The sequence below is a fragment of the Canis lupus genome, chromosome Y, assembly GCF_048164855.1.
Source record: "Canis lupus baileyi chromosome Y, mCanLup2.hap1, whole genome shotgun sequence".
Classification (NCBI taxonomy): Eukaryota; Metazoa; Chordata; class Mammalia; order Carnivora; family Canidae; genus Canis; species Canis lupus.
Genome location: NC_132877.1, coordinates 15,034,092 through 15,043,718, shown reverse-complemented (window position 1 = coordinate 15,043,718; position 9,627 = coordinate 15,034,092). Strand labels below are relative to the sequence as shown.

General features: G+C 43.2%; 1 pseudogene; it reads left to right on the top strand.

Annotated features, from left to right (window-relative positions):
• The first annotated feature begins 8,200 nt into the window (after positions 1-8,200).
• On the top strand, positions 8,201-8,849 carry LOC140629024 (large ribosomal subunit protein uL1 pseudogene; annotated as a pseudogene).
• Positions 8,850-9,627: the final 778 nt, after the last annotated feature.

Genomic DNA, 9,627 nt, shown 5'->3' with positions numbered 1-9,627 from the left:
CAACATATAGCATCATACCTAGAGCTATCCCATCACATGCCCCTCTAGTGCCTATCACCTAATCATCCCAATCCATCACCCAACTCCATTTACAGTTCCCTTAGTTCATTTGCCAGAGAAAGGTGTCTCTTATGTTTTTTTTCAAGAGGGAGAGAGAATCTTTTTTTTTATGATAGGCACACAGTGAGAGAGAGAGGCAGACATAGGCAGAGGGAGAAGCAGGCTCCATGCACCGGGAGCCCGATGTGGGATTCAATCCAGGGTCTCCAGGATCATGCCCTGGGCCAAAGGCAGGCGCCAAACCGCTGAACCACCCAGGGATCCCAGGGAGAGATAATCTTAAGCAGGCTCCAGGCATAGCAAGTGGATATCATGTGGCTTTATCTCAAGAACCTGAGGTCATGATCTGTGACAAAAGTCCAGAGTCACAAGCTTAACCAACTGAGACATAGAGGCCTCCCAATGCTCAATCCCTTTTTCTTACAGAATAACAATTCCTTATATGGATTGATCTGAAGAATCTTTTTCATTCACTTAAAAAGGGACAGCTTCAAAAAAAAAAGGGACAGCTTCATGGTCTCTAGTTCAATGATACTAAATAAAGATGAATTTATTTGCAAAAGAAACTTGAATTTCTTGGGAAAGGACATATTTCTTAAACTAACCATCTGAATCCGTTTAGATGAAGCCCTTAAAATTTTTTATCAGATGGATAGAAGATGGTTGAGTAGAGGTCCTTATGTCAGCTAGGCCCCTAAATTTAGCTACATAACTACAAAGCCATCCTGAACACCAGTGAATTCAAGCTGCAATCTAAGCAAGATTGACTGACTCTACAAATAGAAAAGTGAAAAATTTTTGCCTGGTGGATATAAAAAACAAAACGAAGGGATTTATCATAGGATAATGGGCAGCATGGAGGTAGCATCTGTAAGCTAGTTGCTTGAAAGTAAAAGAGCCCCAATGTTCAAAATCTGGACCTTTAGAAATGTGCTCCTCAAGAGACTTCCCTACCATCCCATAGGTGAAAGGGCCCAGAACCACAGGTAAGTGAGTGGGATCTCAATATTCCTGGAAGCCAGAAAGTACCCAAGCACCTGAGCCAGCAGAGTTCCCATGTATTGGTTCAGGGAAGTGGGTTTAGATCAGCACGTATGAGAGAATATTCAACTTGAGGTGCCATCACCCACTGTCGTAGGCTTGGCCAGGAGACCATGGTGGGTCCATACAAGAGATTGGAACACATCCTCCCCGTTCCTCTGGGAGGTAGATTATGTGACTATTGGACAGGTTGAATGTTCTCTTTGTGGGGGACCAGCCACCACAGAAAGGGACAAACTTCCCTTTCCTCCAGGAAGAGGGGGTAAGAGCAAGAGCGGCAAAGACTCTCCCTGGGGAAACATAAACATTGCATATTTCAGTGTCCCTCCATGTCTGCTAGGGGAGAATTGTAGAGTCTGCACTGGAGTCTGCAGATTTGTCAATTATCACTTCACTCATCTCCAAGGCTGGAGATTAAGGTGTGGTCTATTTTCCTCTCACCCAGAAAATGAGTATGAAAAGTTTCAGGGAACAAATCGTTCACAGAGCAAAGAGCTTACAGTGAGCCTGGCCCCCTGACAAGGTCGGCACAGACCCATGAAAATCTGTGAAGGCCCTTCCTGGGAGGATCACCTGGAAGAACAGGTGACCAGCACATTTCTTGACCAAACAGAACTGGAACTTCATTGGGGGAACATAGCAAAGCAACTCAAGGTTTTCCTTGAGCCCAGGAGAGCCCAGGACAGCCAGAATGCTCCTGCCACTGGGGGGCCCCTGAGGTGTGCAGATCAGTTGTCCCTGCCCCAGAGCATCTAGGCCCCTGCAGCCTGAGAGCTGTGATAGTTACTGTGGTAGCTGACTCCAGGTCTGCAGAGCTGGTCTCCATGACCGTTGTTCCTCCTGGGGCCTCATAGGATAAAAAACAGCCACTGAGCCTCACATTGGCCTCACAGGATAAACAGGATAAACATCTCTCTTGAGCCATTCCCCAGGCAGGGGCCTGAGCAGCTCACCCAGGTGCTCACATCTAAGATCAGCACAGCAGACAGCTCTCCCAAAAGACCAGCTTGATGGACATGGGAAAAGCAAGTCATTGACCAAATAGCACTGGAAAGTTCCAGGAGAATCCAAGGGATTTACAGTATATAGGATCAGAAGATACTCCCCCTTGTTTTTTGATTTCTGATGCTACCCTAACCTTTTTTTCTCTTTTTTTTCCCTTCTCTCTTTTTCCCCTTTCTCCAGAAAAATCTGTTTTTGGTCACTATGCACAGAGCAAAATGAAAAACTCACTTCAAAAGGAAGAATCAGAAATAGTCTCTCTCCCACAAAGTTACAAAATTTGGATTACAATTCAATGTCAGAAAGCCTGTTCAGAAGCACTATTATAAAGCTATTGGTGGCTCTAGAAAAAAGCATAAAGGAGGGGGATCCCTGGGTGATGCAGTGGTTTGGCGCCTGCCTTTTGCCCAGGGCGCAATCCTGGAGACCCGGAATCGAGTCTTACGTTGGGCTACCAGTACATGGAGCCTCCTTCTCCCTCTGCCTGCATCTCTGCCTCTGTCTCTGTGTGTGTGTGTGTGTGTGTGTGTGACTATCATAAAAAAAGCATAAAGGACTCAAGAGACTTCATGACTGCAGAATTTAGATCTAATCAGGCAGAAATTAAAAATTGATTAAATGAGATGCAATCCAAACTAGAAGTCCTAACAACAAGGGTTAACGAGGTGGAAGAATGAGTGAGTGACATAGAAGACAAATTGATGGGAAGGAGGGAAACTGAGGAAAAAAGAGAAAAACAATTAAAACATCATGAGGATAGGTTAAGGGAAATAAATAACAGGCACAGAAGGAGAAATCTACATTTAATTGGGGTTCCCGAGGGCACCAAAAGGGACAGAGCATAAGATACCTAGGAATAATCCTAACCAAAGAGGTAAAGGATCTCTACCCTAAAAACTACAGAACACTTCGGAAAGAAATTGAGGAACATACAAAGAGATGGAAAAATATTTCATACTCAGGAGTTGGAAGAATTAGTATTGTGAAAATGTTAATGCTGCCCAGGGCAATTTACACATTTAATGCAATCCTTATCAAAATATCATGGACATGCATCAGAGAGTCAGAATAAATTATCTTAAGTGTTTTGTGGAAACAGAAAACCCTCGAATACCCAGTGGAATATTAAAAAAGAAAATGATAGCTGGGGGAGTCACAATGTCAGATTTCAGGGTGTACTACAAAACTGTGGTCATCAGGACAGTATGTACTGACACAAAAACAGACACATAGATCAATGGAACAGAATAGAGAATCCAGAAGTGGATCCTCAACTTTATGGTCAACTAATATTTGACAAAGGAGGAAAGACTATCCACTGGACAAAAGACAGTCTCTTCAATAAATGTTGCTGGGAAATTGGACATCCACATGCAGAGGAATGAAACTGGACCCTTCTCTTATAGCATAAACAAATATAAACTCAAAATGGATGAGAACTAAATGTGAGACACTATTCCATCAAATTCTAGATGAGAACTCAGGCAACACCCTTTTTGAGCTTCGGCACAATAACTTCTTGCAAGATACATCAGTTAAGGCAAGAGAAACAAAAGCAAAAATGAACTATATGGACTTCATCAAGATAACAAGCCTTTGCACACCAAAAGTAAGAGTCAACAAACTAAAAGACATCATACAGAAAGGGAGAAGATCTTTTCAAATGCCATATCTGATAAAGGACTAGAATCAAAGATCTAAAAAAAAAGGTATTAAACTAAAAGCTAAGAAACAAAGAATCCAATTATGAAATGGGCAAAGTTATGAACAGAAATCTCACAGAGGAAGACATAGACATGGCCAACGTGCACATGAGAAAATGCTCCACATCACTTGCCATCATGGAAATACAAATCAAAACCACAATGAGTACCACCTCACAGCAGTGAGAATGGGGAAAATTAACAAAGCAGGAAACTACAAATGTTGGAGAGGATGTGGAGAAAAGCGCACCCTCTTACACTGTTGGTGGGAATGTGAAATGGTGCAGCCACTCTGGAAAACTGTGTGGAGATTCCTCAAAGAGTTAAAAATAGACCTGCCCTATGACCCAGGAATTGCACTGTTGGGGATTTACCCAAAGATACAGATACAATGAAACTCCGGGACACCTGCACCCCAATGTTTCTGGCAGCAATGTCCACAATAGCCAAACTGTGGAAGGAGCCTTGGTGTCCATCGAAAGATGAATGGATAAAGAAGATGTGGTTTATGTATACATTGGAATATTACTCAGCCATTAGAAATGACAAATGTCCACCATTCGCTTCGATGTGGATTAAACTGGAGGGTATTATGCTGAGTGAAATAAGTCAATCGGAGAAGGACAAACATATGTTCTCATTCATTTGGGGAATGTAAATAATGGTGAAAGGGCATAGAAGGGAAGGGAGAAGAAATGGGTAGGAAATATCAAAAATGGAGACAGAACATAAAGCTTCTTAACTCTGGGAACCAAACTAGGGGTGTTGGAAGGGGAGGAGGGAGGGTTTGGGAGTGAATAGGTGATGGGCACTGAGGGTGGCACTTGATGGGATGAGCACTGGGTGTTATTCTGTATGTTGGCAAGTTGAACATCAATAAAAAATAAATTGATTATTTTAAGGAAAATAATAAAAAATAAATAAAAATAAATTAAAAAAAGATGTGGTATATGGGTGACATAAAGGAGAGTCTATATAGGAAGCCCTTGTAGCAAGTCCACCATAATAACGGGTTATGATAATTGACATGCTTTCTCCCCCTGCTACATGACTCCAGTGCATTGCTCTGTGCCAGGAGGAAGTAGGTGCTCAGATTGCTGAAGGCACCAAATCCATTTCTGTTGGGCTCTGGACCCAGGGAGCTGGAGCATCTCCCAGAATTCCATACCTACCTGGGCTGGCTCTAGGGTTTTTCTCCATTACACTTCTCAAGTAGGTGCAAATGAAGCCATGACCCTATCACAGCCTCTGTGTTGAGCTTTAGAAGATGGGCCAGTAATCTCACCTCCAGGTATCATCTTTCTCAAGGGCCTAGAAAGGAAGTAGGGAAATTTTAGTGGGAGTGGAAGTACCTCCAGTGTGAGAACTGTTATCCAATGGAAGGGAGCTACACAGAGAGGAGAGTGAAGCTCAGGATAGCATCACTATTCCTCGCTTTATGCCTGCAGACACGTCACTCCACCTCTCTGAGCAACGGTTCTTGGATCAGGGCATTTCTATAGCACTGGTGCCCCTGAAATTGTTGAGAAGACAATGAAAGCTGGATCATACAGGTTGCGCTGGATGAATAGACCAAGCCCTGCTTTCTCCATTTTGGCAGTGAAGCTACTACTTTTATAGATGCACAAGTTCAGCCTCAGGGAAGCCAGGGATATGTCCAATTTCTCACAGGATGAATCTTGATGGATCCACATGTGACCATAGCTATTCTCACTGCTCTGCCCCAAAAAAACCAGCAGGGCTGGCCTTCTGATTACACCAGATAGGGGTCTCCTAAGCCTGAGGAGGCACTTGGGAGGGGTGGGGAAAGCAATATTTATAGGCCATTACCCAGGGTCTTGTTTTCTCATTAAATCCTAAGAACTTCAATGAGTGCTATTGTCCCCATTTAGCAACGGAGGGACCCTGGGCTCAGAAAGTTGACTCTCACTTACCAACAATACATTGGAGAAGGGAAGTTCATACTCCCTGCCCCAGGAGGCCCTTGCCCACAGCATCAAGTAAGTTTTTGGAAGAATGAAGTGAGAGGCAGGGACATACAGTGTCCTTAGGCTTCAGGAGATCAATAGGCCTTCCTCAATTTGGAGAAGATAAGAGGTCAAAATGCCAGCATCTCTAGGCCCTGGAAGTCCTTACAAGACTCAAAGCTCCAGAGGGGCAAGCCTCATGCCACCCACCCAACCAAACCACCTCTGGTTGACAAAATCCTTCCATGCCTTTAGGAGGAGTACATTGGCTTCAGGATGGCACAAGAGTTCCAGGGGCAGGTTGAACCTGCACGACCTTTCTTCCACCCACTCCACAAGGCAGCACATAGAGACTCATCAGGCTTTCTCCCACAGGCTACCAGGTCAGCTCCAGCCATCCATACAGGGATGTAGAGACTTAGCAGCCCATGTGGTCTTTGAGGTTCCTCTCCTCCCTGCCCGATGGAGTGTGTCTCTCCCTTCTTTGTGCCTCCTGTGCCCAGTGGCTCCAGGGTGAGGGTTTAGTCTTTGAGACCTGTGTGCCTGCCACCCTCTAAGTGTAGTGTCTCCATTGTGCCCCCAAGGGGACACTGGGAGGCTCTTAAACCCCCATTCCCCCAGGGAGGTCCCCTATTCCCAAGATCCAACAGGAATATCCACCTCTTCATTGGAACAACAGATTCCAAGTAATGTTTTTTTTTTTGGATGGAAAATTCATTTTCATTCTTACTGCTCTGACATTCAGTAGCCTCCTGACCCTCTCAGACCCTCGGTTTCTTTAACTCTGCCATGGGTGATTGGACTTTCACCTTCCACCCATAAAGCTCAAACTCAGTCACATACTTGAAATTTTCAGTCATTTTGCCCCAGTACCTTCTTCTACACTGACTGTTTGTTCCTGTAAGAACTCCTTGCTGTGGGCAGGAAGTGGATCTATGTGGATACAAACCTCGACCAAATGACTTTATGCTTGGAGAAACAAAATACAATGAGTAAAAAACACGTTGGTAAGTTGGGCTACATGTTGAGGGTGGAGCCTCCTTAATATTCTCTTTCCATTTTCCTCTACGCCTCTCCTTACACTTTTTCTTTTGCTATCATAACAAAAAAAAATCATTCTTCTACTATAATCAGGATACCATACCGAAAAACATCACCCTAAGCCATATTATTTTTCAGTTGTGAAATTCATAACTTAAATTGTCAGTCATGTGTTAATACCCAAAATAATAAAACTGCTTTTACCACTCAAAGTCAGATTAAAAGGAAGGTGTTGTGAAGCTAACATTTGGACATACCAAGTGAAAAGTGGTGTTATTATTCCCAATGATAGATCTGGAAAATAAGGTCCAGATAATCCAAGTGATTTGTCTGAATCCACACATCCAGTTGCTGGTGGAGGTGAGAATGGAAATCCTTCCCTTTATGCGGACCAACTATTATGTGGCATTGAACTTCTAAAGACAGAAGATGGCTTAGGACTCCATATATATCTGGATCACTATATATTTAAATGCCTCAGTTGTGTTTCTTTTTCACTCGGCTTTTCCTCATATAGGTTTCCAAAATGTTCGTCCAAAAAATGTCTATAATCCTGAGAAAACAGACATGATTTTGAACAAGGAAATGCTCCACTGTTCTGTCTTCAAATTCTTTCTCTCTTCTTTTCTCCATATTTTCTTCTTGGAGCAAATTTAGATCATTTGACTTTATAGTTCAGGCTTCACATTATTTCCCTACTTTATTTACATATTCCATTACTTTTTAAAAAACACTTTATTGATTTATTTATGAGAGACACAGAGGGAGAGACAAGCAAAAACACAGGCAGAGGGGGAAGCAGGATCCATGCAGGGAGCTCGACAGGGGACTCAATCCTGGTCTCCAGGATCACAGCCTGGGCTGAAGGAGGCGCTAAACAACTGAGCTACCCAGTCTGCCCTACATATTCCATTTCTTTGTCTATCTAATCTGTGTAAATATATCAGGTGTACCGTGCGTTTTTGTCTGTCATTTTCACCTATCCCTAATCTGATGTAACTGAATAAAGAAGTTCTTATATTCTGTCTTTCTTGGGACAACTGGGTGGCTCAGCAGTTGAGTGATAACCTAGCACAGGACATGATTTCAAGACTGGAGATTGAATCCTGATCCAGGATCCCCACAATGATTGTCTTTTTTCTGATTTACTTATTTCACTCAGCAGAATACTCTCCAGATCCTTTCATATCAAGCAAATGACAGGTATACTTTGTTTCCACGCATAAGAAATAATCAGTTGTCACTCTGTGTTACAGGACCACATCTTATTTATTCCTTCATCTGTTGAAGGACATGATGGTTCCTTCCATGGTTTGGCTGTTGTACACATTTGCGCTATAAAACAAACATTGGGTTCTCTTTTCCGGTTACTGGGCATGAGCTACCATGAGCAGCAAAGTCTCCCGTAACACCCTGTATAAGGCTGTGTGGGAGGCCCTGCACAGGAACCAGCACAGCGCTGGAAGTTTCTGGTGACTGGAGCTGCAGATGAGATGGAGGAACTACGACCCTCAGAAGGACAAATGCTTCACGGACACCATCAGGCTTTTGTCCCTCCCTGCCCCAAGTTCTCCCTGTGTGTTTTGGGGGACTAGCAACACTGTGATGAGGCCAAGGCAGTGGATATTCCCCACATGGACATTGAGTCACTGAATGAATTCAACAAGAATAAAAACCTAGCTAAGAAGTTGGCCAACAAGTATGATGCCTTTTTGTCTTCAAATCTCTGATCAAGCAAATCCCACGAATCCTGGGTCCAGGCCTGAATAAAGCTGGCTAATTCCCTTCCTTTCTGACCCACAATGAGAACATGGTGGCCAAAGTGGATGAAGTGAAGTCCACCCTCAAATTCCAGATGAAGAATGTGTTATGTCTAGCAGTGGTTGTTGGCCACATAGCGATGGTGGACGATGAGCTCGTGTAACATATTCACTTAACTGTCAAATTCCTGGTGTCCATGCTCAAGAAGAATTGGCAGAATGTCCAGGCTTTGTACATCAAGAGCACCATGAGCAAACCCCAGCGCTTTTACTAAGACCATTTAATAAATCCTAGTGCTGCCGGTAAAGAGAAATAAAAGAAAATAAAAAGGAAATAAAATAAACATTGGGAGGCAGGTGTCCAGTTGTTTCACCACATCTGTATCTTTGGGATAAATATCCAGTAGTGCAATTTCTGGGTCATAGACTAGCTCTATTTTTATCTTCCTGATGAAACTCCACTGTTTTCCAGAGTGTTGCACCTGCTTGTATTCCCACCAAAAGTGCAAAAATGGTCCCCTTTCTCCACATCCTTGCCAGCATTAGTTGTTTCCTGTCTTGTGAATGATACCATTCTAAGGGGTGAGAGCTGGTATGTCATTGTGGTTTAGATGTATGTGAACCTGATGGCAATGGTTGTGCAGCATTTTGTCATGTGCTTGTGAGCCAACAGTAAGTCTTCTTCACTGAAATCTCTGTTCATATCTTCTGCCCAATTGCAGCCTTGCTGGATAAAGGCTTCTTGGCCGCATGTTTTCTCCTATGGCTTACCAATTACATCTCAAGTGAGATTTCCTTTTGTTATATATCCAAGTTCTTACTGTGTCATAAGCACGCCTTGAGATAATAAAACTCAAGGATGAATCAGCCTTTATGGTCGCCATGGGACATTTTTGTTGATTACATTACAACAAAGACACAGGCTGTATTTTTCAGACTTATGAGAAAATCAGGTTCGCAAATGGTGGCAAATCATACAGAAGTGTTCATTCAGCTGATGGGGAGTCACTCTCTAGTATAAGGGTATTTAACCACTATGCAATGCACCTTTCC